Source organism: Oryctolagus cuniculus, chromosome 10 (assembly GCF_964237555.1).
Source record: "Oryctolagus cuniculus chromosome 10, mOryCun1.1, whole genome shotgun sequence".
Taxonomy (NCBI): Eukaryota; Metazoa; Chordata; class Mammalia; order Lagomorpha; family Leporidae; genus Oryctolagus; species Oryctolagus cuniculus.
In genome coordinates, this window is record NC_091441.1 from 88,735,020 (window position 1) to 88,758,133 (window position 23,114).

General features: G+C 39.6%; 1 protein-coding gene and 1 pseudogene across 13 annotated transcripts in view; both read left to right on the forward strand.

Moving 5' to 3' along the window:
* FHIT (fragile histidine triad diadenosine triphosphatase) overlaps positions 1 to 23,114 on the forward strand; it is a 1,583,000-nt gene that overhangs the window by 75,969 nt on the left and 1,483,917 nt on the right. The window lies entirely within an intron of this gene.
* Positions 6,101 to 21,369, forward strand: LOC127492424 (small ribosomal subunit protein uS5 pseudogene; annotated as a pseudogene).

Below are 23,114 nucleotides of genomic sequence, written 5' to 3' on the forward strand. Positions count from 1 at the left end.
TTTCAAAAAATTTTACACCTAAATAATCATTTAATTTCATTTTCTACAAATTTTTGAAATACCCTTTGTAAGTGTTGCGTAGATTCTGACTTAGCAGGTGGTGTCTCAGAGTCTGAATTTGTTAAAAAGCTGCCAGCAGATGCCCAGCTTGCTGGTTTTGTGGTCACATTGGAGTAGCAAGACTTGTAGAAATGTGTTGCCATTTTATTTTAATGTAGTAAATGGTGGTTAGATCACACAAATACCCCAATCCTTCTGTTCTGCAGACTGAGAGTGGTGAATGTGGTAACCAGTAGTGGCTTCCTTTGCCTATCTGACAGGATAAAGAATGTACACTTAGTTTTTGTTTCAATATGTTTTATAAAGTCCTTCATTTAGTCACATGATGTACTTTATATTAAGATTATAGAGATAGGGGCCCGTGCCGTGGCTCACTTGGTTAATCCTCTACCTGAGGCGCCAGCATCACATATGGGTGATGGGTTCTAGTCCTGGTTGTTCCTCTTCCAGTCCAGCTCTCTGCTGTGGCCTGGGAAGGCAGTGGAAGATGGCCCAAGTGCTTGGGCCCTGCACCTTCATGGGAGACTGGGAGGAAACACCTGGCTCCTGGCTTTGGATCGGCGTAGCTCTGGCCGTAGTGGCCATTTGGGAGTGAACCAATGGAAGGAAGACCTTTCTCTCTGTCTCTCTCTCTCACTGTCTAATTCTGTCAAATAAAAAATAAAAAAATAAAAGAAGTTTTATAAAAAAAAGATTATAAAGATAGAAACAACTTTTAATTTCTCATCTATTTTCTGTTATTTACATATGAATCCTTCTGGAATTAAGATAAAATTACAAAGTGCAATCTAAGTCCTTTGACCAAGTTGTGGTGACTTACTTATCTTCGATCACAAAACTGCAGCGTCCTTGAGGACAAGAATTCTTGAGTTGAATTGTTTGTCCCCTTATAAATTTGTGGTTGCCTAAGACAAAGACTCCATCCTTGACCAAATCCTCTTCTCCTCTGAGTTCTCTTCTCAAATAGATCTTGGCTGTGGCCCTGCCTCCCCACTCTGTTTTTGGCCCACCTGGGCAAGTGATATCTGGTTAAGTGGTATCTGATCAAGTTCTCACCCCATGCTTGATGTCCCCATCTTTGTGTTGCCTTTAGAAATAATCTTATTAGGGTTAGTTCAGCATGAAATCCTCTTAGTAGTTTTCCCTCATAACCCCCTTAGGGATACTTTTATCTGTACTAACATTGGCTATAAATCTGGGCTATCTTTATTATGTTTAGAGTTGAATCTGATTTGTCTCCCCTGTCCCAGTATTCCTATTCCAACAGTCTTTAATAAAGTCTTCCTTACCATTTTAACAAGTGTCAGAATAAATTTTTGCTTAACATCTATTTCTTGCCCCTCTGAACAATTTTTGTCTCACATTATTTTAAAAGCATTAAAGGGGAACAAAAAAAGAGTTTAGTTCTCACACAATTTCATTTTTCAATATAATTTAAATTAATTTAATATTACAGCTAAATTCATATTAAAAGTGAATATCATTTGAAATTTTAGGTTTTTAAAAAATAGCATTAGACATAAATCTGAATTCTTACTAACCTTTTAAGTTGTTAAAGATAATTTTCAGAATAAGGTAAAATCATGACTCAGGCATAATAATGAGCACATGATAAAGATTTTATTATGATTTGAAGGAACCAGGCAGATGTTATAACTGGCTTGAAGAAAAAGTCAAACAGCACAAATTTATATGGAGTTAAGGAATGTTGACTTGAGTTGCAAATTGAGTTTAAAATTGGTTTTTCAATGGTGGGAAGGAAGTCAATTAAAATCAGTGCCTGTCAGGAGAAAAATACAAAGTGGTACAAAGGAACTCAAAGACAGTGGACAAGGCTGAAAACATATGAATGGGGAGTGTGTGCCTCACAGGATGTGTTGTTTTCCACTGAAATGTTTTATTTTTTTCTCACAGGTGAAGGCCATTTTTTAGTAAGGTGTGTACTCTGAGCACTGACTTACTACTTACCTTGAAAAAGTACAAGATGATCATAAGAAGTTAATGGTCAAAAGACATAGAGGTCCACCTACTGTGCACTCTTGTAAAACAGTGGAAAAAATGGTCACTTTGTAGTTCATAGCCCCTATCCTTCAACTTTGTAGACTGGAGACTGGAGATCAGACAAAGCAATACCTTGCCTATACTGGAACATTTGGATTTCATGGTATGAGTCAACTGTCCTCTCAGAATAGGCCATTTACAATGGATTCATTTTCATAATTGAGCATACTCATTTGAACCAGAACCTATTTAGAGAGAGGACACTATAAATGATGCCTGCACTCTGAGAATGCCATTAGAACACAATGTTGCTTTAGTTGAGATGTGATAAATCCCTATTATGAGACTGACTTAGGTCTTCCTCAGAAGGTGATACAGGCCTGAAAATGAAACCTCTAGGTGAAACCTGGAAAGTAGTGGCTCAAGCAAGTGCCATTAAGTTAAAAGCCTTGGAGACATGCTAGAGCCATTCTTTGCATATGCCTCTGCCACTCATATCTGAGGTAACATTTCCAAGAATGTCGGCTGGTTTTGTGTCTGTGGATCCTTTTCTGTACTTCAGGGGTTAACCTTTTCTGTAAGAAACCAGACAGTAAATATTTAATGTTTTGGGACTTTAGAGATTCTTTCACAAATGCCCATCTTCACCTTGTAGTGTGAAAGTGGCCATAGACAATAGGTAAATGTGGATGAATCCCAGTGACATTTTATTAATGGGCAGTGAAATTTGAATTTTATGTAACTTTTATGTGTTATGCAACATTATTCTTTGGAATAATTTTTCAGTCCTTTAGAAATGTAAAATGTCATTCTTAGTTTGTAGGGATATAAAGAGTTTGCTGTCTAAATTTGGCCTGTGGAGGGGCTGGCACTGTGGCATAACTGGTAAAGCCTCTGCCTGCAGTGCCTGCATCCCATATGGGCACTGGCTCAAGTTCTGGCTGCTCCAGTTTCGATCCAGCTCTTTGCTATGGCCTGAGAAAGCAGTAGAAGATGGCTCAAGTCCTTGGACCCCTGCACCCACATGGGAGAGCCAAAGGAAGCTCCTGGCCCCTGCCTTCCAGTCAGCACAACTCTGGCTGTTGTGGCCAATTGAGGAGTGAACCAGCAGATGGAAGACCTCTCTCTTTCTCTGCCTCTCCTCTCTCTGTGTAACTCTGACTTTCAAATAAATAAATAAATATGAGAAAACTGCTTAAAATAAAGTTGGCCTATGGACATGGTGTGCAGACCCTTATTGGATGGGAGGGGCCAGGATATAGTTGCTATGTATAGACCACATTGTCTTGTTGTGGTTCTGTCACTTGCTAGCTGACAGGTATTGGGCAAATAAACTCACCTTATGGAAATTGAGTTCCTTTGTTGTGTAATGTAGGTAATACCCTAAACACAGAGTTTGTTTTAGAGGCTAAATAAATTGTGCCAAACGGCATAGCTTCATGCTTGGACATTTTTAAAGATTAATTATGAATTAATTAATTTGGAAGAGAGAGAGACAGAGAGAGAGAGAAGGTAACCATCCATCCACTGGTTCATTCCCCAAGTGACTACAACAGCCAGGACTGGGCCAGGAGGAAGCCAGGAGCCAGTAATTCCATTCTGATCTTCATATGGGTGACAGAGGCCTAAGCATTTGAGCCAAGGTCACTGACTCCCCAGGTGTATTAGCAGGAAGCTGGGTCAGAAGTGGAGCAGCTGGGATTTGACCAGCACATTGATATGGGATGTTTGGTGTCACAGCAATGACTTAATCAACTGTGCCACAATGCCTGCCAGCCCCCCATAGAATAACTGTTTTCTTTTTTCATAATTGTTCCTTCTTACCTCTTAGTACCTTTTTTCTGTCTTTTTTAAAAAAAGATTATTTATTTATTTGAAAGGCAGAGAGAAAGATAGAGAAATAAAAAGAAAAAGGAAGAGAGAGAGAGAGAGAGATTGATTTTCTATCTGCTGCTTCATTTCCCAAATGGCCACAATGGCTGGTGCTGTGCCAGACTGAAGCCAGGAGCCAGGAACTTCATCTGTGTCTCCTTGTGTGGGTGGTAGAAGCCCAAACATTTGGGCCTTCTTCCTCTGCTTTCCAGGCACATTAACAGGGCATTGGATCAGAAGTGGAGCAGCCAGGACTAGAATCGGGACTCATATGGGATGCTGGCTTTGTAGGCAGTGGCTTAATCTGCTATGCCACAAAGCTAGGCCGAGTGCCTTATTTCTTTTAATTTCTATATGTATAAGTTTTTGGCAGTACCTGTTTCATTTTGCTCTGAATTGAATTTTTGTAAATAAAATAGCATACAGCTTTTATATTTGTAAAGTATAATTTAAATTACATTTAATAGGGATAGGAATATAAAATATCTTTATGCTAGAAGAGTACCTTTGAAAAATTCTGGATTGACTCTTCATGCTAAAGCAAAGAATCAACTCCTCACCTTTCCTATAGTTAATATATTGGTGTATTGGATTTCACAGTAGACTTTTCTGAAGAGGGGGTAGGCTCTTGACCCCTCTGTGTGGATTTGCCCCCCTGAGCTTCTCCAGCACCTACAGAGTATGTGACTATTTTGTTGTTATTTTACCTTCTAATACTCCTAGTGGCCCGCATAGCTGTCTGTGGCTATTTTCTTTCAGTTGTTGAGTTTTTTATTGTCTGACTTTCCTGCTTTCAGGATGATAAGCTCTACTCCTATCTTTTGCCCAGGGTCTCACATAGTGCCTGTTCAGGAGTAGGTGTTTTATGAGTCCTGAGGCCAGAATGAGTGGTAACATTTATGAAAGAGGCCATATTTTAGAAGCAGAGTAGATGGTTCATAACTTTCTATGTGACAAGTGGATATTTAGAAAATTGGTTTTTAGAAAAATTGGTGTCAAACAGAACGAAGTTCAGCATGAAAAAGCGTATTAAAGATCAGACAAACACATAGCAGAAAGGATTAATTTTTGCTAATATGGTGTTTAAAAATATGGCCTGCTCCTTTCAATGTGAAGTTTGTGAGTGAAGACCTTCAGAGGATCTTATAGTAGGGGTTCAAGAAGCATGTGAAAGAATACCAGGCCTGTTTTACCTTACAGTGTATCTCTAGTTGTCTGTTTCCTTTGGACAGTAGGATAAGTGAAAACAGAAGCATGATCAGGGAGGAGCAGAGGAAAAAGCACTGAATTAGAATAAAAATACCTGGGAGGAAAGGCCTTGTCTCTTTGGGCAAGTCCATGAACATGTCTGGGTGAAGTAACAGCTTTCAGGTTGTTTGTGAAGACCAAATAACATGCATGCTAAGTGGTATAACCTCTTAAGCTTGACTGCCATCTAAGTTAGTGTATTTTATTATAAATTACTCACTAAAGCATGGTGGCATCAGCTAGAAGGGAGTAATGGTACACAATTGTCCCATTCTTAAAGGCGTTATTAAGACTCTGTTGGAAAAAGTGATTGTAGTTTTTTGATTACTCATGGTTTAGTCTAGTCAAGGTGGTGAGAATGGTGATGATATGAGTGATAAATAAAAATATAGCTGTTATTTCATTAGTATCCATCCTTTGCCTTTGGAATTTCTATGCATTAATTAAAAGTATTTCTTACTATGTTCCTGTGAGATAGATTTTGTTGTTGTAGTCCCCACTTTCCTGGTAAGTAAACACAGGCTCAGGGAGTTGAGGTACGTTGCTTAGTCTCCCACAGTTCTATAGAGTGGAGTCTGCGTGACTCTGAGGCCTGTCTTTGTACTATTGCCAATAGTTCTCTAAGAGGCATCAGATTCACCTGTACAGCTTGTTAGTAGCTATGTTGCTTTGTGTAAGGAGCAGAAATTAAACAGCTTCATCATAATATTAACAAGAAATAAACAATATTATCTCTTCCTTCTCCTTTGTGAACTTTGGTCCAGATCCAGTCCATTCACTGACCCATAGATCTGTTGCTTCATTGATGTGTGCAGCTGTAAGGGAGAATGAAATATCTTTCTTTCCTATCATAGGCTAGTGACTGAGGTCCCATTAAAAAAGACAGATTAACAAGAAAAAAGCAGACAAATTAGTTTAATATGTATCATGTGATATAGGATTAGAAATAAAGACTCCTTTGAAAGAACACAAAATAGCAGATGATGCTGGTGCAGCAGCAGGGCCCAGAGGCCCTGGGAGCCCCGACATGGGAGACCAGGGCAGCTTCCATGGATGCATCAACAGAGGCACCCTGGGCCATGGTCATAGCTGTGGTTGGGTTCAGGGCCAAAGCTGAGGACCTCATGGAGGCAAGGGAGTAGCTCCTTGTCACCAAACTGGACTACCTCGTTAAGGATATGGAATATCAAAGGAAGATCAAGTCCCTGGAGATCCATCTCTCTTCCCTGCCCATCAAGGAGCTGAGGTCATTGATTTTTCCTGAAGGTGCCCCTCAAGGAAGAGGTTTGAAGATCATGCCAGTGTAGAAGCAGGTGCAGGCTGGCCAGCGGACAAGGTTCAAGGCATTTGTTGCTATCGGGGATTCCAATGGTCAAGTTGGCCTGGGTATGAAGTGCTCCAAGGAGGTAGCCCCTGCCATCCAAGGGGCCATCATCCATACCAAGCTCTCTATTATGCCTGTGCAGGGAGGCTACTGGGAGAAAAAGATTGGCAAACATCACACTGTGTTGTGCACGATGATAGATGCTGTGGCTCTGTGCTATTGTGCCTCATTCCTGCTCCCATAGGCACTGGCATTGTCTCTGCCCCTGTCCTCAAGAAGCTGCTGCTTATGGCTGGTGTTGATGACTGCTACACTTTAGCTGGGTAGGGGGAGTGGTGCACTGCCACCCGAGGCAACTTTGCTAAGGCAGCATTTGATGCTAACTCCGAAGACCTACAGCTATCTAACCCCAGCTTCTGGAAGGAGACTGTGTTCACCAAGTCTTCCTGTCAGGAATTTATTGACCATCTTGTAAAGGCTCAGACCAAAGTGGCTTTGCAGAGAACCCAGGCTTCAACTGTGGCTACAAAATAAGTTTTTGCACAAGAAAAATAAAGTGAATTCAGCCTATTTAAAAAAAGAGAGAGAAGAAGAAATAAAGACTCCAAATAATGAAATGTGCAATTTTATGCTACATGTGATGAAGAATGGATAGTTAGGCTGAATTATGATTGGGCAAAGGGAGTAGTACCTAGTGGTCATAAGCCAGGGGAATTTATCAAGTCTTATTTGCCTAGATTCCTCTCATGTATTTGTAATCTTCACACATAACGACGTTCCTTTCTTCCAGATATAGGGAGGGCACCTGTTCAATAAGGTCTTGTGACCTACTTTTAGAGGAAGATCAGATAATTCTTTTAGACCTACTTTGGGAGAGAAGGGGAGTGAGGGAGAAGGTTAGAGAGAGGGGCCTTCCTGACTATTCTGTTTCCTCAAATGCCAAGGTGTCATATTTTAGGGTAACATATTCTGAACCCCACAGCACCTAAACTTACTGGAGACTTCTGTATGGGAGGCACTTGACTAGAGCTGGGGGTTAGTGATTTATAGAACCAGATGTGGTCCCTTCCCTCAGGAAACAGTTATTCTAGTAAGGAAAACAGACCTTAAAGAAAAAGATCAATGTTGATGATATTAAGTGCCACTGAAGAGAGGTCAGTGGTACAGAGACAGTAGTATTCAACAGAGAGATTTAAAACTTGTTGTATAAGGTAAAGTCAAGGAATCTTTCTTTATGGAAGTTTTGATTGAGCTGAAATCTGGTGGAAGGTTAGGAATTAAGTAAGTCCAGAAGGTGGAGTGATGAGGAGAGAAATACATTTCAGCCAGGGGAATGGCATGTGTGGGGGCTGTGAGAAGCAGGATGCCAGAGTCCTACAACTTAAGACCCTAAATTGGGCAGCCCTTATCTAAGAGCTTTAAGGATGTCTTTAAGGATAATTCTCAGAAAAAAAGGTGAAATTGTGACTTTCATACTGATACCAAATTAAAACATGTTAAAGATTATATTAACGCATAATGAGAGAACCAGACCAATATTATAACTATTCTAAAGATAAAGAATAGACACAGTTATGGATCAAGAATATTGAAATTAATGTTATAAATGAAGATAAAATGATTTCAGACAGTGGGGTAGAATGGCAAATTGAAGCTCTGGTAGCCAGAACAGAATGTCCCTGTCTATAGACAAGAATTTCCTTGCCTTGTTGTCAGTGATCTGTAATTCACAGAGTTGTGAAGCAGCCCCCATGAAATCAGAATCTAATAACCTGATAAATAGGAGGCACAGTTTTCCAGTGAAGCACAACTTTTTTCTTACAGATGTTTTTATCATTAATACATTTTATTGTTGAGAGCTAGTTGGGTTTGACATTAGGTGGCCCATGTTGCAAATGCTGGACATTCCTAAAGAAGCCTGGGGTGGAATTTACTGCTAGGGCAAATATGTTCTACCTTGAGTATGACTTACCAGCTGGTCACTCCTTGCAACTTCTTTTAAACACAAGGCTAGATGGATGTCCTGTGATTAGCTTCTTGCTTCCCATGGCAGAAAGCAAGAAAAAATTCCTTTGTGGGGAGGCAATCAGAAAACGAGAGTAGAAGTTGGCTTCCATTCAGGAGCCCCTCTGAGACACCTTTCCAGTGAACCTGAAATTCAGAAGGGTTTTGCCAAGCTGAGGTCTGGCACAGACTCTGGAGGGTTTGCAACAAAGAAAGATTTCTTCAAGTATGTCAGGTAGACTTTTAACTAGAAGAATAATCATTTGGTTAATTAGCAGGATGACTGGTGCTGATGAGTTTTAATTGATGCTTTGCTTTGTTGAAATGTTAAACCCGCATTGACAGGGACTACAACTCTTTAATTGCTTCTCTCTCTCGGAGGCCATGGATTAAAAACTTCCCTCTCTGCTGTTTAAGAGAATGAAAAAAATCACCCATCTTTTTCTGTCATAACCTCGGTGTGGTCAGCACAGGGTTCCTATTTGCTGTCTCAGTGCTGTTTTGCACAAAGAAAGAATTAGAATGGCACTTTTTAATTCATTTTGTAGCAGATCAGAGTCCAAAATTGCAGTTTAACAAGTGTTGGACAAACAGTGTCATTGGTTTTCATTGAGTTGTGCTATTAACCTGTGGTTGGAGAGACTTTATTTTCTTTTTATTTATTTATTTTTGAATTCAATATGCCTGACTTCTCAGTAAGCAACTCCTGTTTTGTTTTGGCTAGAAAGCACTGGCCAGCAGAATAATGCATTTCATTGGCTAGTTCAGCACAAAAACTTTAAATAAAGAAATTGCAAGGTAAGTAAATTACCTACAGGAGATAGCACTGTTGATTTTCCTTTTGCTTCTCTAAGATGTAGGAAAGATATTAAAACTGTTGTTTAGAAATAGCAGTTTGTTTCTTTCTGCTTCAATCATGGGTGCAAATGCTGTGCAATCGGCATCATTTTTGAACTGTGAGTGATTTAGTTACAAGAAAAAAGTAAAAAAAATTCCCGACCCGGCAGAAGCAGACTTATGATTTACTAAACCAGACCTCTAATAGTAAACAGCTCAAAAATCCTCCCATAATATTTATAAGCAATTTCTCAATTTTATACCCAGACATTTCTGTTACACTCGCCGAAGGAGATAATCCAGGCTGAACAAAAGAGGAGAGCCCTTTTTAGATTGAATAGACTGGACAATTCAGTACTGAAGTGCACGATTACCAATCTTTCAAGGAAAGCTTTTATGTAAGGCAACTTTATAACTTCATCCATTCCAAAGAGAAAAGCATTAAAGACCATGGGGAAAATAAAAGGCAAAAGAAAAATGCAGAGAAATAGTCCATCTTTTATATCTCTATAGCCACTTGTTTTATGGCTGTCCTCATTGAGTTCACCCAATTTAAAGCCACAGTGTAACTTTAAAGAAGGCATTTCATATTCACCTTGGTAGTCTGTCTACACAAATAATGAGAGGACATGACTGCTATTATTTTCCTTACTCTGTTATTTTCAAATATACTTGTCTCTTCGACTATATGTTCCTGTGTTTTCTGCATAGGAAGAGGTAATATGAGTCATCAAGAATGACCATCTTGGGGCTGGCGCTGTGGCCCACTTGGTTAATCTTCCACCTGCGGTGCCAGCATCCCATATGGGCGCCAGGTTCTAGTCCTGGTTGCACCTCTTCCAGTCCAGCTCTCTGCTGTGGCCTGGAAGGCAGTGGAGGATGGCCCAAGTGCTTGGGCTCCTGCACCCGCATGGGAGACCAGGAGGAAGCACCTGGCTCCTGGCTTCGGATTGGAGTAGCTCCGGCCATAGTGGCCATTTGGGGGTTGAACCAATGGAAGAAAGACCTCTCTCTGTCTCTCTCTCTCACTGTCTAACTCTATCTGTCAACAACAACAACAAAAAGAATGACCATTTTATTTTTAAGATTTATTTATTTATTTGAAGGGCAGAAAGGCCGAGGCCGAGGCCGAGGCCGAGGCCGAGAGAGAGAGAGAGAGAGAGAGAGATCCTCCATCCTCTGGTTTATTCTCCAAATGGCTGCAACAGCCAGAGCTGCGCCGGTCTAAAGCCAGGAGCCAGGAGTTTCTTCAGAGTCCCTGATGTGGGTGTGGGGCCCCAAGGATCTGGGTCATCTTCTACTGCTTTCCCAGGCCTTAGCAGAGAGCTGGACGGGAGATGGAGCAGCTGGGCCTCGAACTGGCGCCCATATAGGATGCCAGCACTACAGGTGGCAGCCTCATCCCCCATGCCATGGTGCTGGCCCAATAACAAGCATCTTAATATGCTGCAGCAACTGTCAAGTCAGTGATTACTGCAGAAAAAAAAATGAGCTTTCTAATTTCCTTGTGGCTCACAGAGTAATCTCAGTCAACATTTCCTAAGTCCTGTATTTAGAAAGAAACAAATATATTTCTTTCCCCCCTTTAATTGATAAATCCAAGTGCATGATTTTCCTATTTGATGGTGGATCACAGCACATTGCTCAAAACTTGGATCTCTGGCCATCTGCCTCAGAATCCCATGAGGTGCTTGTAAACACTGCGGATTTCTGGGTTTGATCTAAGAGTGATGAAATCTGAATCTTGGGGCTGAGGTGATGGAGAGGGCAGGAATGTGCCGTGTTCTCACATTGTCTAGGTGAAGCATTAGCATGTTTTAATTCTGAATAAGTTTTCTATGAATAAAAAGCTTGGCGATTGGAATAAAGTGTTGAATGTGATGTTGGAAGAAAATAAGCAGTTGCTAAACAGATGTTGTATGTTCTTTGTCTTACTCTCTGTTTCATTCCTTGCTGTCAAAAACTTGGCATCAAAGTTCTTGGAAACTCCTGGGACTGGTGTTGTGGCATGGTGGGTTAAGCCGCCACTTACAGTTCTAGTATTCCATGTCAGAGCATTGGTTGAATGCTTCTGATCCAGTGCCCTGCTAGTATCCCTGAGAAAGCATCCAAACATAGCCCAAATTTTTAGGCTGCTCTGCCCTTCAAATAAATGAATAAATAAATCTGAAATAAAACTTTAAAAAATAAAAAGGATACTCCATCACAGAAATGGGCATGTGCACATTGACATCATAATTTGTACACAGTTTCAGGAGTTTGGGAAATTCTTTGAAGTCCATTCAATGACATTGATGGATGCCCTCTGTATCTCAGGACTCTTCAAAAGGGTGGGGAAGGGGAAGATAAAACACTGAGTGAGGAAGAACATGTCAGAGATACGCAGATCACCCCTACAGCTGAATCTTCCATGCACTGAACGAAGGTGCACTTTTAGGATTGTGAATGGGGATGAAACACGGCTTGGGCACTGTTGGCTGAGCTGTGTACTCTGTGGTGGAACTTTGTCCCTTCTATGTATAGATCTCATTAAACAAAAGCCCAATATATTCCACCTGTTTTTATTAATGATGCCAGCTGACTCCTGAATGTTTCTTAAGTAGACAAATTCTGTGAAGACCAAATAAAAAATGTTCTTTTTATTTATCTCAAGGAGCATAACCTCAGATCACTTAATAAGAGACACATTTATTTTTGAATTGTTTCTTAAAACAAACCCTAAATCAAGACTGGACCCAAGCCAGAGAAAAATTACACATGAGCATTTGTTAGAACTATAGTTTCTTGTCCTTTAAAAAATGCTTGTTAATACTCAGCAATTGCATGTGGTCTAACAAATTAGCAGCAATGCTGGATTATGGTCCAATATCGTGGGATTTTTTCCAACATCTTAGTATAAATCATGCTGAGAAGAACTTGTCCCTGGGCTTTGTAATGGACTGTTGTGTTTAATTCTGTGTTGTTTATGGTGTTTGGTAGTGTGATTCCCCTCCCTGATATATTTTATGGGGCTTTTTAAAAATAAAGATCATCTGACTTTTTGTTCTCATTTGCTTAAAAAGCCTTCATTCCTTTGGTTCTTATAGATGCTGTTGAAATCGTAAATTTTGACCTAGTGTTGTTGTTTTGTAAAAGTAGCATGAAAATCGAATGTCATAGAACAGAAATACATCTTTGAAGCAATGATGGCTACAGAAAAGATGGAAGAGTATGTGAGGACTGTGTTAGGTGTCCTGCCTTTCGAAACCTTATTGCTAATGTGTAGTAGCTGACCATGATTGCCTGTATTAGAAAGCAAGAGAAGACAATGCCCAGGTGAGTGTAGCACTGTGCATTTTGTTAGACATCTCCTGTTAATTTATAGATTCCTACAGAAGGTTGTGCTCTGGCTGCCTGTAGTTTTATTTGGTTACCAATTGTGGAAACTAATTGTGTTCCAGGGAGTCCTCTGAAAGGGGTGTATAGAAAATAAATCCTGTGCTTTCCCTGACATATTGATGGCTCTGTTGATGCGAAGTTGCACAGAATCAATGGTTGATTCTACTTGATGGTGGCATTTGCATCTAATAAAAAGGCATGTTTATTGTAGCCTCTTATAAACACAACTGGAAGCTAGTGTGTCATAGCTGAAAATGCTAAGTGGAAATAAGTTTGTGTAGCTGAGAAGGAAATCTAAGTGAGAACTATTATTTTTGTTTTAAAACAACTTGGTAAAGAAACTGAAAATAGATCTTTGTAAAAATTAGGGGGGGGAATAGGCGAGGGAGGAGGAAGAATAGTGGGAACTTGGGTGGGAGGGAGGTTAGGATGGGAAGTATCACTGTGTTCCTAAATCTGTATTTATGAAATTTGTATACGTTAAATAAAATTAAAAACAAATAATTTGGAACTCAAAAACAGAGTAATTATAATCCTTGATTCATCTGTGGTACATTTTATTTATTTCATAATATAACAGTCCTAAAACTTGTAACTAAATCTTGTCTAATAATTACCAAATTTATACCTCTTTTTATCCTATTTCTAATTTCTCCTAAGAGGTAACTACCTGCTAACTTCATGTCTGTCTTTCCCTGTTCTTTTTTCTAAAATAAGTTTTCTTTATATCCTTATCAATATTTTGTTTTATTTCTTTTTCTTTTCATTTCTTCTGCTATGAATGATGCCATCATCAAAGTTCTTATACAGATTTCCCGATGCAAACATTAGAAAGTAAACATGGAGCTACCAGAGTATGAACAGTGCTCAGAACAAGTTATAAACAAAGCTGTTCTATTACCCTAGAAATGACTAAACATCCCTTTATATCACTGCTTCTAGGTTAACTCCTGTCTGCTTCAGTTCCCCAAACTCTACAGGAACTCTTTAATAATACCCCCTTCCTAACATTCTCAGGAGTGCTCTTGGGTGCTCTCTCCTTTCCTATGGTAAGCAGAATCATTCAACTTTGACTATCACTGTGATCCTGGTAGCTTTTAGCTGATGGGGTTTGATATATGTGTTAAAGTTTCCTGTGGATATACACCTAGGAATGAATTTGTTAGGTGATACAATATGTGAATACTCAAGTTTGTAATCTTAGAAAATCTTACCACTTCCCATCTAAACGTGTTCCATCATACTTATTTTCATCCACCCTGACAAAATAGTCTACTTGACCCATTTTTGCACTCAAATTAAATGCACAAGACAGTCTGTGTATGTCTATTTAGATATATCCCTCACAGCATATGGATAGCTCACTTTTATTTAAAGGAATGTGTGTTTATTTTGTCTGTTGTCATATAGTATTTTGATGATTGAGTGTGCTTAGCATAATTTCTTCTACATGTTCGCCTGTAAAATTCAGCTTGAGTCATGTCCACGTGTTTTTCTTATTTATAGTGGCCCTTCCAGTTTGGAGTGAGTCAAAACAGTGGTTCTCAAACTTTAGTGGACATCTAAGAATCATCTCAAAAGGCTGCACTTCTAGGAGAAACTCCAAAATGTCTAGGAAGAAAGAGGGTCCCTCAGTGTTACAAATATATGTCACTGGTGTCTAAAGGAAAGTCCCCATGGAAGAAAAAGCATTGCTGTGGTGTTGCTAAGTATAAAATGATATTCATGAAGCAGATACTAAACGCTGCTAGGACATCCTAATAGTTACATTGTGTACAATATTTGGTGAATGAATGAGTTAAGTGAAGTGGACATGATATAAACCATACCTCTTCAACAGTACTTGGTTATGGAGTATGGTATTGGATTAAAAAAAAATTTCATTCTGATTTAAAACTCATTGCTAAGGGATACATAGTGATAGGATTTCTGTCTTAGGGAGCTTAGATTCTTGAGCAAGGAAATAGACCACAAACACATGATTTCAACATTTTTTAGGGCCAGCTACAATACAAAGCTATGAAAATGGAGAAACTGAGGGTGCTGTGGGAGTTAACAGTGTCCTCCCTCAATGTGGCGTCTCCCCTGTTGAAAAGTGAGGTTTAAGTAGATGTAAAGAATGGTAGGAATGTGGTTGGTGGAGGAAGGTTAAGTGATTTTCCAGGAGTACTCACAGAACTTAGCATATACTTGAACTCATAGCCACAATTTATTAACAATGGAAGGATACAAAGCAAAATCAGCAGTGGGAAAAGGCATGTGGGGTGAAGTTCAGAGGAAACCAGATGCAAGTTCCCAGGAATCCTCTTCTAGCAGAGGCATGTTGGACATAACTAATTCTTTTTTTTTTTAAGATTTATTTTTATTTATTTGAAAGACAGAGTTACAGAGAAAGGTAGAGACAGAGAGAAAGGTATCTTCCATCTGCTGGGTTCACTCCCCAGATGGCCGCAATGGCCAGAGCTGCGCCGATCTGAAGCCAGGAGCCAGGAGCTTCTTCTGGGTCTCCCATGCGGGTGCAGGGGCCCAAGGACTTGGGCCATCTTCTACTGCTATCCCAGGCCATAGCAGAGAGCTGGATCTGAAGAGGAGCAGCAGGGACTAGAACCAGCGCCCATATGGGCTGCTGGCGCTTCAGGCCAGGGTGTTAACCCGCTGAGCCATAGCGCCAGCCCCATAACTAATTCTTTCAGCATTGAGTTGTGGCAACCCAAGTGAAATGTTGTCCAACATTAAAGCTCCATAGAGCTTCAGTACCTAAGGGCATTGCTGGAGGCTGATCAAGTTGTGCCCTCTGCCTAATAGGCACCAAAATTCCAGACTCCCAGGAGGAAAGCAAGTGTTAGGCACAAACTACGTTATTTGATAAAAACATTTAGGCACAGTGACTCACTTTTTCTAGGAGTAGTGGAAACCTTCTGAAGTCCAAATGCTCAGATGTGGGGACCCATGGCTGGCCATGGGCCCACATGCTAAGGCTTGGCTTGCTGACCACTGGCATTAGTTACTGCTGTGTGGATGTTTATGGTTTCTGTTGAGCTGTGATATCGGGACCGTTTCATAACCCCAGGCTAGAGTCAAAACAACTATGGCCTTGGGACTTCCCATACTTCTTTTCCCACTGACCAAGAGTTGAGAAAACACCAGGTGGAGCAACGATAAGCTTTCTGCTGGCATCCGAGCCGCCTGCTACGTGACCAGGAGCTTGATTGGATGAAGACACGTGATCACCTTTATGGTTGGACAAGGAGCGCATGGACTGTGCATGATCAGGCACCCAATTGGAGCACCGCCGCATAGACTGTAGCATGGACTAAGCTTGCTTACATGCTTCAATAATGTTATACTATATAAGCTGTTTGTGATATGGTATGGGAGCTCCCCCTTTCTTTTGGAGCTCCCCTTGCTCAAGGGTTTCTTTTTCTATCCTGTTTAAATAAAAGTCTACTGAAGACCAATAAGCTGCGAGCCACGTCGTTCCTTTGCGGGCAAGGGAGCGGCACTCAGATGCCAGCCAAGAGTCCACTTTGCAAGGAGGTATTTTCTAAGGAAAGTAGCTTCAGGCCTGTTATGTTAACTGTTTCTGCTTAGCATAATGATGGAAGTAATTGTGGCTCATCAGGTTAACCTGCCACTGGTGATACCCACATCCAGTGTTGGATCACCCAGTTGAGTGCCAACTGTTCTACTTCCCATCTAAATATCTGATAATGTACCTGGAAAGGTGACAGAAGATGGCCCAAATTTCTCTGTTTCTTGATCTCTTTGTGTCACTCAGACTTCCAAATAAATTAAAATTGGCCTTGCTCTAAAATATTTAGAATAAGAAAACAAAAAGGAGAAAGTAAATGAGCCAAGTGTGGGAAAATGTTGGTCATCATTGTGCATGAGTGGATGAATTCTTGGAGATTCATCATACATGTCTCTCATTTTATTTGAAAATTTTTATAATAGAAAAAGTAGAATGATTGGTGCTGGCCAGTCATGGAGGAAGTTATACTTTGCTTAGTTCAGTTCATTTTGTTTCAGTGTAATTAAAAAAAAATAGTACTTATTTTCATTTAATTCATTCAGTCCAAGGAATCTTTTATTTAAATAATCTTTGTTATTTGCCAGAGCTTATAACTATGGCCCGCAAAGGATGCAGAGATCAACAGTCAGGTGAACTTGATGTCTGTGAGCATATCTACGAAATGGGTATGCTCCAATGTTCTACTCTCACTTGGGTGTTGCAAAGAATTCTTGGAATTTTTTTTTTTTAGATTTATTTATTTATTTGAAAGTCAGAGTTAACACAGAAAGAGAAAGAGAGGAGAGAGAGAGGTCTTCCATCCACTGGTTCACTCCCCAACTGGCTGCAATGGCCAGAATTGTGCTGATCTGAAGCCAAGAGCCAGGAGCTTCTCTTAGGTCTCCCCCTCGGGTGCAGGGGCCCAGGCACTTGGGCCATCTTTTATTGCTTTCCCAGGCCATAGCAGAGAGCTGGATTAAAAGTGGAGCAGCTGCTGGGACTTGAACTGGTGCCCATATGGGTTTCTGGCATTGCAGGTGACGGCTTTACCCGCTACGCCACAGCACCAGCCCCGAATTCTTGAAAATTGAAGGAAACTAGCTGTTGCAGGTTTCATTAGTAGCCATAGATATTATAATACATGCTGACTACTACCTTGGGGAAGCACGAGATTCTCTCATTGCCTTAGAAGAATAGTCAATGAGGCAGAACCTTCCTGAAGGGAGAAAAAATGGTGACAGAGATATTCCCTAGGAGTATTGCCTTTGGTAGTGACTTGGCAGAGAAAGAGGGTGGTTGGGTCCTCCCTTTGAGGAGAACTGGTCATGAATGGCAAGATGATGTATGCTAGCTCCTGCTTGAAAGGGAATAGATAAACCATTGAATTGGAGCACGTGAGAGGTGGCTTTATTTGAAAATGCTTTCAAAAGCTGTTTTGACAAGAACTGGGAGGAGGCAGTAGTATCATTAAATAAGCTGGCAACTTTTATAACCAGCTTTTTGGTTCTCCACCTCAAGGGAGAGTCAATAAACTTTGAGTCCCAGCATTAATGTAATTATTTTGATTTTTCTGGCTCATTCTAGGGAATGCTGCAGAGTGGCAATATCAGATGGCCGCGAGCAATTCAGAAATCCCTTGTCCCCAAGGACACCCACTGCCATTCAGAAGTAGCAGGAGAGGGGGTGGAATAAATCATTTCCTGTGATCTTGTTAGTGTTGAGAATATTACCGGGAAGCAAATGCATCTCAGCATTAATACCAGAAGGCAACTGCAGGCAGAGAAGAAACATAACAAAATTCCTCTACTTTTCAAAGGTTTCCTTTAAATATGGTTTTCTCTTTTTATATTTTTGAAGTTGTTGTATGAGAGTCCCTACCCCCCTTTCTGGTTTTGAAGGTTCTTTCTTCCATATTATCCTGTTGTCTGTCTTCCAGGAATTCTCCTGTTACTGCTTCTGGCAATTGTCACATACTTCTTAATATCAATTGTAAATCCAATAATATGGTCAGTTCATTTAGGAAAGATTCCTGTCATACTGGGTGGTTTACCTGGGTTCAGCGAGAAACAGCTTTCACAAATAGCTTGGTAAGCTTGGCTAGAAGGATCTGTCATGTGTGAGCCTGATGGTTTTATTTTTGTTTCTAGAAAATCCATTGCATTTAATTTTTACTAAACCAGTTGATTTGAAAGATTTTAAGAGTATGAGTAGTCATGAAAGGAAAAGAGCAATTGAAGTCTATTCTAAAGATGGGATCTGAGTCTTAAGTTAAATTTTGGTCAGAGGAGATGGAGAAAGTTCCAAAGTTTTCTTCCCTTTGTCCCTAAGAAGTAAAACAAAGAGGTGATATGTGTGGATTTACATTTTTTTTTTAACTTCAAGGCTTGCTAACAATAATTCCATGCTAGCCTCTTATTGTAAATTGCCAGCATACCTCAAGGCCTAGGCCATGGGCATTGGCTATAAATCATCATTTTCGCAATGGCAGCAACCAGGCCATGACATTCAGAGTGCTGTGAACATTGTTTCCTGGAAGCAAATTTCAGTGTATGAGTTTTAGGGCTCTGACATTGAAAGACCAGCAGTTCTTACTTAGTGTACCATTGCTTGAGAAGAAATTTTCAATTTTATTTTCTCTAGTGACCTTCTCAATTTTAGGCCCTGTCTGTGTTAGCAACATTATCTGTCACGTCAATCAGATACAAAAGACAAATAAAGCCCAAATCATTAGATGTTTGGAGGTTTGGGAACAAAGGAACGTGGCAATTTCAAATTTTTCCAGCTGGTTATTCATTGTCATGAGTAATTTGATTGGCTTCCACACACTATTTTCTGCCCTATAAAGGTTGTATTTTTTCCATTTAAAGAAGCATAGATTTTTCATCTTTTAATGTTTCTGAAGCAATATCTTACAGTTGATATGCTTTGTGTTGGAAAAGCTATCATTAAGCCAGTGGTTTTCCAATTCATGACATCTTAAATTTCTGGAAATATGGTATCTCTTATGTTCCTCTTCTCTTTTTCTCCGCTTAGTTTGCACCACCAATTTCTCTTAGACATTTTAAGTTGCTGACTAATGGGTCTTCCCATAGTCATCTTAGCTTCCTTTAATCCATTTTGCATATTGATGTCATATACTGATCTTATCAGACACAACTAGGACCTTGTCATTCTTCTGTTTAGAATCTTTAATGGCCCTCCATCACTTCTTAGAGGAATCCCTGAATCGCTGCAGTGACTGACAGCACTTTGCATTATCAGACCCTTGTTTTCTTCATTTATCTTCTCCCAAATTGTTTTTTTAAAGATTTTTTTTTATTTGAAAAGAGAGTTACAGAGAGAAGAGGTGGGAAGGAGGGTGAGAGAGAGTGGGAAGGAGTGAGAGAGAGAGACAGAGAGGTATTCTACCCATTGGTTCACTCCTCATTTGGCCACAACTGTAGGGACTGGGCTAGGCCAAAGCCAGGAACCTGGAGCTTCTTCCAGGTCTCCCACATGGGTGCAGAGGCCCAAGCACTTCGGTCATCTTCTACTGCTTTCCCAGGCCATTACCAAGCCATTCTGATCCCAGGAGCCACAATGCCTGCTCCATCTTTTCCCAAATTCTACCCCTCTCTCTTGCCTCCAAGCTGTAGGTCAGAACATCTCAACATTCAGAAACTATGTATTTACCATATGTCCTATTTGTTCCAACAATAAAAAAAATTTACTTACACTTGCTTAACGTTGAATTTCTTTTAGAAAGAAATTTTGTTTTAACACCCTAAATGGAGCTACTATTCTTCTTTTATGAAGGAGCTTCATTTTTTTTGTGGAAAAATGGAAATAAAAGACAATGTGAGGTTTCCATGAACTTCTTCAAGCCAACTCATATATATTTCAAAAGGCACAGACCTATTAAAATAAAGAAGTTAGCCTTTTTATCAATACAAACTAGCTCAGTGACTTTAGTGTTTCACTTATCAACCTTTTGCAACCAGTCCTCTAACTGAAGGTTTCAGCTTTCTGTTTTTGTGGAGTGTTCCATTAGGTGTGCATTCTTCTGGCTTAAAGAACTGGTCTTCTTTTTCCATCTCCTGAATCCCCTGCCCCAAACTGAGTTTGTCCCATCAGACCAACTGCCTTCTTTTTTTACAAAAATATTTAATTATGTTGCATTTATTACCATAAAATAAAATTCATAAACAATATTATCTACTGACCTATGCACTTTTTTATTTTAAAAATGATATATTAACAATAATATAAAAGAGAAAGAAGAGGAAAGTGATTTGCAATAAACTTAAATATTTCAGTGTAGGCACTCAGACATAACTACATTTGAAAACAGTAAATTAGATACTTATATCTACTTAATAGGAATAAAATTGAATTTAAGAATATCAGAAGCAGAGTGGGCATTTGATGAAAGCAGTTAAGATACCACTTGGGATGTCTGTCCTATATTGAAATGCTAGTGTTTGAATCCTGGTTGTATTTTCAATTTTAGCTTTCTGCTAACGTGTACCCTGGGAGGCAGCAGGTGATAGATCAAGTACTTTCGTCTCTGCCACCCACTTGGGAGATATAGATTAAGTTCCCAGTTGCTGATTTAGTCTGGCCCATCCTTGGCTACTGTGGACATCTGGAGTGTGAACCAGCAGATGGGAGATTGGTCTATCTGTCTGTCTGTCTCTGTTTCTCTGCCTTTTGAAGAAGCAGAAAAATTTAGAAAGATTTAAAGAAAATACCAAAAGCATTTCTATGGAAGGAGTACAACAAATGAAAGAGGAGAGTTATGAAGGACACTAGAATAAATGCTACTTTGAGAATAAGTAGTAACATATATGATGAGAGAAAGAGGGAACTAATCTTAGTTGAAGTAGGGCTGACATGAGAAAATAAATAATACCACTGTGAAGTGGAGAACATAAGCAAGTGTGCCATTCCTGCTAATGCACTGGGATTATTTATAAGGGTAGTTGCAAAATAATTCCCTGTGTTACAATAAGGGACTGAGTAGTATTGAAGAATCACAAGAATAGTATCTCTAATCTTGAAATCCTCCCCCAGGTTGAGGCATACATTTGGTCTGTGGTTCTTAAAAAGCCCTTCAGTAGGCTACAGGGAATAGGGAATGGATTGGAAAAAGAAACAGTAATCTAAAAAGCCATAAAGAAGTTGTGTGGGAGACCTCTTGGGACAGTTTCACTGTTAGATGGAGAAACAAGAAGCAAGTCTAAAATAAGTAAATAATTTTAATCCGTCATTTTCACAATGTATATTTCTCATTAGTATGCTGCAGAACTTTTAAAAGGTATGTAATATAACAATAAAAACACTCTCTATTAATACAATTGGGTAATATTCCCTGAGTGTCATGTGTCATAGTCAATTTGAAAGTATTTGGAACTAAGCCTGTTTCTCTCTTATGTATTTGCATGTGGCAGATATGAATACAGACTAATGCAATTGTGTTATATTGGTAGACTGAGTGCCAAAAACCTCATTGCTGTCAGGGATGTGATTTACTTATATAGTGAACAATTGGTATAGTGTTAAACAAAACAATCTGCACTATTTTTTCGATTTATGTGCTAGTTGCATTCCCAAAGTTCCAGAAAATTTGAAATGTGCAAAAAATACTTTGGGCTGTTATGTAAAATAGATCATCATGATTTTTTCTCAACCTGCATAAATGTCTGATGGAACTTTTGAAAGTCATGAGGGACTGAGCACCATTTTTCATTATGTAGGCCTGTCCCATACACTGTAGAACATCTGATGTCCCTGGGGCCTTTCACAAAATACTGGTAATATTTCCCATTAACAAGACAGTCCTTCATGCTTCCCCCAAAAAATCCCTCTAGGGGACAATATCTCTGCTGATTACTACCACGCAAAAGTCTCTCAAGGGTTCTGCATTTTCTTTCTTTGCATTTAACACACTTATGGTAATTTGTTCTGTGGTCTCCTCTGACAGACTGAAGATTCCCTAAGTCCAGGGAAAGTTAGATTCATTTACTTCTGTATCCCTTTATCTGGGGCCGTGCCAAACATATGGAAGGCTTTCAAACATTACTTATTAAATGAAATAAAAAGGACAGAGGCAACTCCTTAGGTTCCATTTATAACTGACCTTGATAAGTCCATTGGAGAGGGTTGGAGATGAAACTTAGCAAGGGTTCCCACACATCCAAGGTTGCCCAGGATGTTCCTAGTGTATAGGTTGTCTACATCTTGTACAGTTTAGCATTTTTTAAAAATAAAAATAGTTTTATATTTGGAAACTACTTTAGAATAAGACTTTTAAAAACTATCAGTGTAATAAAACCAATTTGCCAGTCAGCCAGTATTTTTAGCAATTATATAATTGTATTTATTTTTAGTACCCCTTTTCAATCTCAAAAGTGTTTCATTGCATTATAAATTGTTTATAGTATGAGCAACTCATCAGAAGGCTGTTTTAGTCCTTGTCCCCAGGGAAAGACCTTATTTTTCCCCTGGCATAGGAGATGACCTCTGTTACTCTACCAACCATGCTCCCATTTCAGTGGTTTCTTACTTGCCCTATTTTTTCCCCTATTGCCTCTGAAATATTTGTCTCAATTATTTGATAGATTTACATCTCACTTCACAAATTATTATTGTTCTTTACTTTGAAAGTTCTAGTTGTTAAAACTAATGATTGGGTTGTTCATTTGGTGCAGCAGTTAAGTTGTCACTCGGGATGCCCACATCCCATATCTGAATGCCTAGGTCCAGACCAGGCTATTCCACTTCCTGTTAATGCACACCATGAGAGGTAGCAGATAATGGCTCAAGGACTTGAGTCCCATTCTACCCTTATGTGAGAACCAAATAGAGTCTGGCTCCTGGCTCCAACATGGACTAGTCCAG